Source organism: Salvelinus namaycush, chromosome 2 (genome assembly GCF_016432855.1).
Source record: "Salvelinus namaycush isolate Seneca chromosome 2, SaNama_1.0, whole genome shotgun sequence".
NCBI classification, from domain to species: Eukaryota; Metazoa; Chordata; class Actinopteri; order Salmoniformes; family Salmonidae; genus Salvelinus; species Salvelinus namaycush.
In genome coordinates, this window is record NC_052308.1 from 22,183,407 (window position 1) to 22,189,560 (window position 6,154).

The window sequence follows — 6,154 nt, forward strand, 5'->3', positions numbered from 1 at the left end:
CATCATCCTCTAACGTCATACATGAATTGTCAAGGAACCCACGCGTTATAGTCTACTTCGATATAGTAGGCTATGGCTTCTATAGTTTTTAATGCATTGCGTTTTCAAGACCACCAAAATGGGTCTGTATCGTGGAATAAAACCTGAAACTTCAGACGTTAAAATGTCAGATTGTTTTTAGACAAGTGCATTTTGAATGAGCTGTGAGAAATGTCAAGGTGGCCAAGCGATACATTTTTGGTTTATGCGACTCGGTTACATTTGACATCTTCAGGAAATGAAAGATGTAACAATGTAGCCTAAGCAACAAGCAAAGACTGGCAATGTAGCCTAACAATGTAATGATAATGTATCAATTGAATATTATTATTTTTTAAATGGGGTTAGTATAACTACTCATTTTGTTTCATCCTGATGATTCAGGAGCCTATCCAAGACAATTAGTGTTGCCTACATCAATGATAGAATAGGCCAACAAACCAAGAGTAAAAACAAGCATTGTCAGATGGTTCTGATGGAGTCAGTTAGACCTATTTGCTACATTCTAGATGGCTACAGTATTCCCTTCTGTTTGGATCATTTTTATATTGGGGATGTTGATGAGGCACAATGGTTTCTCACACTGGGGATTTGGGCAGGATTATTACTAATGGAAAGGCCTGCAGACATTTCCATTTGGACACTAGGTAATTAGAGTTGTAGGTTTTTCAGAACATTCCATAAAGAGTGAGGCCTACTTAAAAACATTCAGAAGCTATCTTTTGTTTGAGTGTAGGTTTCATGTACAGGTAACTGCCAAAAATAAAGGATGCGCCAACATCGTTTCTTAATAGGACGTTAGGCCATCACGAGCCAGAACAGCTTTAATGCACCTTGGCATAGATTCTACAAATCTGTTGAACTCTATTGGAGGGATGCGACACCATTCTTCTATGAGAAATTCCATCATTTGGTGTTTTGTTGATGGTGGTGGAAAATGCTGTCTCAGGCGCCACTTTAGAAACTGCCATACATTTTCAGTTGGGTTGAGATCTGGTGACTGAGACAGCCACGGCATATGGTTTACATTGTTTTCATGCTCATGAAACCATTCAGGGACCACTCCTGCCCTGTGGATGGGGACGTTGTCATCCTATGTGGGCATAGCCATGGTAGCCAAAATAATGGCCAGCCCAACATTTTTATACATGACCCTAAAAATGATGGGATGTTAATTGCTTAATTAACTCAGGAACCACACCTGTGTGGAAGCACCTGCTTTCAAAATACTTTATGTCCCTAATTTATAAATTGCTGTGCTGATCAATGGACAGTTCATTACCGCTGTCAAAATAATATGTAGCTTAAAGTTATGTTTGTACTTGTATTTCTTTTTGCAATAAAGATGGTGTCGCTACAATAATACACATTTACAATAGGCCTATATCTAAAAATACATACAGCCAAAGGATGTATGAATATTAACTGGTATACATAATTTTAATAGCGGAACACTAAAGTCCATTATCCTTCTGAAGAGTATAAATTAGGCTGTTTGAGAAGGTTTGATCCCAAGCATAGTTTGAAGTACAGTACCAACATAGCTACTGTAGTAGGTCAAAGTTGTGTGCTGGAAAACCTTGGTAGAGCATGGGTGGAATAGGCTTTGTGGTGCTCATGTGCATTTCCTTTTTCGGCTTCAGACCGATGCCTATTCTCACTTAAATTGTATTTTTTTTGTTTTTAATTTCCATGGTTTTTACACTGGAAGGTGACTATTATACAACATTATAATACAGCTTAACACATGCTCTCCCTGTGAACCCGCACAATTTTGTGCATTTTATATTTTATTTATTGAATATCCCAGCTCATAATCCTACTGATCATTGCTCAAAGCAAATTGGCGAGAGCAAGGAAACAAAGACTGAAGCAAATATTTACTATGCGATTACACAATGTAGCTGGCCAGATGACTACAGGAGCGCGAAATATGGATGAGCTGTTCTCATCGGAAGGGTTCTGAAATATTCTTTCTCTCCAAGGCGAGGTGTGACTGAATATATCATAGTCATCCTCCTCGGTGGAAATGACTTGGGACAGCCCTGGTGCGTCAGATGCGAGTTGATTTTAGAGGTAGCTGAATTCTCCCCGGGACAACGGTGATCTACTCTGACAGCACACAGTGGAGGAATTAGATGTTCCAGTGCGACGAGGACATCAACAAGCACATAGAGATGGCCAGGTGCTCTGTCAACCAGCTGGTGTTTGCATTTCTCTGTGACAGGTGCATGCCCACAATCCTCCACTCAGACATAAAGCACTGTGTCCCTGGAATGTACCGTAGGGATGGCGTGCATCTCACGGATGATGGAAATGACCTCTTCCATGAGAGTCTGAGAGCTGGGTCCGTATCCACAAAGTGTCTCAGAGTAGACAATTGGTCATAAGTGCTGAGCATAGAGACATTTTACTCCTACTCTTACGGGTCACAATACAAGCTATGCATGAAGCCTCTTCAGTAATAAGTCACACCTAGTCGACAGCTATTTAGGACACCTCATGAGCTGTCCTAACCAATTAATGAAGAGTTACCAGCAGGTGTCTTGATAATAGAAAAAGGCAGAGATTCAGTGGTTCCTGCACCATAGACAGGCAATTGCTTTGGAGTTGAAGGAAACTTTTGATATTTCTATATGATCAACCCATAAATGATCTAGACCTACATGCAACAGTACCGCTTGCACTTTTGACAATGATTTCTTATGAGGCCTTATTCTCATGACGTATGCCTAAATACTTACAACCACTAGACTAATAAATAGTCAACTTTTCTTTCAATTATTTCATTAAGCTGCATGTTATTTCAAGCAGAATATCACGTTGTTATAAAAGATGCCTATAAGTGGTTAATTGAAAACTTTTAATTGCATTTGGGTAAAAATTATAGACCTTTCAAACGTTTTATGCAACATTATCGGCAAGTAACTACTGTGCCAAAACAATTTAGTTGTTTAACAGGTTGACAAGTGTGTAGATATAACAATAATATTATAAAAATTCTGCTTTTAAACCATTATATTGTATGATTCAGTGCAAAATGCCTATCACATTATAAAAAATATCTGGATTGGTAATAAAAAATAAAAAAGATATGCATGCCAACCTATTAAGACTAAGCAAAGTGATCGTTTCAGGCGAAAATGATATCAAACTTTTTACCATTGCAACATTTGCAACATTTGATGTACAGTCACACTCACCGTGGTTGTCTGAAACCTGCTATAAATTTCACAGCTGGCGATGCCTCATCGCGATTGGTTATTCCCCATAATTTGCTATGAGCAGTCATCACTGTCTTTCCTTTGCGGTACCTCAAACTGTCATTACTACCAGCTGACAGTTGATTTTACTCCTGGCTCAGAGTTTGTCTGAGCAGTGACTTAACATCATCCTAAAACCTACTCTGAGCTCTGAGTTTTTTTTGTCTTAACTGGGTTTAACAGGATTCTTAGGACCTTTTCTGAGACGCTTTGCGGAGACGGGCCCTGGTCTCTCCTCCGTTCTAGAAAAATGGATGCAGTAGTACACACCACACACTGCCATGTGTCTGCCTCTCCAGAAACCCAAAGGCTCTTTTTAAGAGCCATCTAATGAATTAAAATAAGTGTGTGTGTCGGGAGGGGCTGTTGAAACTATTAAAGAAACATTTTTTTAAATATTCCCCCACCAATCTCGACAAACTATTTCTGTATGGACCTCGCTTTGTGCATGAGGGCATCGTCATGCTGAAACAGGAAAGCCCCCCCCCCCCCCCCCCAAATTGTTGCCACAAAGTTGTATGCACAGAATTGTCTAGAATGTGATTTGTATGCTGTAGTGTTAAGATTTTCCTTCACTGGAACTAAGGGGCCTAACTCGAACCATGAGAAACAGCCCCAGACCATCCACCAAACTGTACAGTTGGCATTATACATTGGGTCATGTAGCGTTCTTCTGGCATGTGCCAAACCTAGATTCATCAGTCGGACTGCCAGATGGTGAAGCGTGATTCATCACTCCAGAGAACACGTTTCCACTGCTCCAGAGTCCAATGGCTGCAAGCTTTACACTACTCCAGCCAACGCTTGGCATTGCGCATGGTGATCTTAGGCTTGGCTGTGGAAAGCCATTTCATGAAGCTCCCGACGAACAGTTCTGGTGCTTCCAGAGGCAGTTTGGAGCTCGGTAGTGAGTGTTGCAACCGAGGTCAGATGATTTTAACGCACTACGTGCTTCAGAACTCGGCAGTCCCGTTCTGTGAGCTTGTCGCCTACCATTTCGCAGCTGAGCCGTTGTTGCTCCTAGATGTTTCCACTTCACAATAACCACACTTACAGTTGACCGGGGCAGCTCTAGCAAGGCAGAAATTTGACGAACTGACTTGTTGGAAAGGTGGCATCCTATTACGGTGCCATGTTGAATGTACTGAGCTCTTCAGTACGGGCCATTCTACTGCCAATGTTTGCTTTGGAGATTTGTCGGCAACAGGTGTGGTTGAAATTGCAGAATCCATTCATTTGGAGGGGTGTCCGCATACTTTTGGCCATGTAGTGTATCTCCTTCAAGAGGGAAACCCGCATTATTCTGATCCACAGGCGGGAGCTCTAAGCATTTATACTATTAATCCTGTTCTTAACACATTCACTTCGACAGACCATTTAAAGGTCTGGAAGCGTTTGTTTCAAAATGATTTTCTTCATTCACTCAGTAATAATTGCATGATTATTTTTCTAGCTTGGTTACAATACAATAGTCTAAAATAGTTGATTTGTTGAAAAGAGACTTATTTAGTCACGTAGTTAACCAAGGTAGCAAGCATTTCATTTTATTTTGACTGCAAGCTTCTGCGACCTGATCTCATAGAGTTTCGTATTATTCCTAGACACTCCATTTAGTATGATATGTTATGTTTCATATGGGTGTATTAATTTGTGGATGACCATCATCCATCTTGTATGATATGTTACAAATTAAAATGTGTGTATGTTATGAAATGCACAAATTCCAATTCGTACAGTATGTTACGAATTTCCGATACGAATTACAATTTGTTGTTGCTAATGTCAGCTAGGTTGCTAATGTCAGCTAGGTGGCTAATGTCAGCTAGGTGGCTAATGTCAGCTAGGTGGCTAATGTCAGCTAGGTGGCTAATGTCAGCTAGGTGGCTAATGTCAGCTAGGTGGCTAATGTTAGCTAGGTTAGGGTTAGGAGTTATGTTAAAGGGATGGTTAACATGCTAAGTAGTTGCAAAGTAGCTAAAAAGTAGTTGCAATGTTGGTAATTAGCTAAAATGCTAAAGTTTTCCATGATGAAGTTGGAACACTCAACCTTTTTGGGTTGCTAGACATTCGTGTTATACGCCCATCCACTCCATTTTGATCCCCGCCTCCTAAAAACCAAAGACTGAAGAAGGAAGTTCTGGTAATCAGGTCTGTACAATGCTGGTCTGACCAATCAGAATCCATGCACCAAGACTGTGTTGATCACGTGGACTGGAGTATGTTCCGGGTCACCTCTGGGTATTTTTTATTTAACCTTTATTTAACTAGGCAAGTCAGTTAAGAACAAGTTCTTATTTACAATGATGGCCTAGGGGCAGAGAGACAGATTTTTACCTGGTCAGCTCGGGGATTAAGTCTAGCAATTGTTCAATTACTTGCCCAACGCTCTAACCACTAGGCTACCTGCCACCCTTATAACATCAATGAATACACCAACTCAGACACCGGATTTTGGAAAAAATGCATAGATGTGATAGCAATGGTTTCTTCCAAAACTTACCCGAATCAAAAACTGTGAACTGTGGACCAGACGGCATCCCTAGCTGTGCCCTTAGAGCATGTGCAGACCAGCTAGCTGTTGAGTTTTCGGACATTTTCAATCTCTCTCTAGCTCAGGCCGTTATCTCCACCTGTTTCAAGATGTCCACTATCATCCCCGTGCCCAAGAAAGGGAAAGTAACTGAACTGAATCACTACTGACCCTTAGCACTCACTTCCGTCATCATGAAGTGCCTTTAGAGTCAAAGACCACATCACCTCCTTCCTTCCCGACACACTCGACCCTCTCTGAAGAAGATCATCAGGAACCTAAGCCACCCGAGCCATGGCCTGTTCTCCCCAATTCCATCACT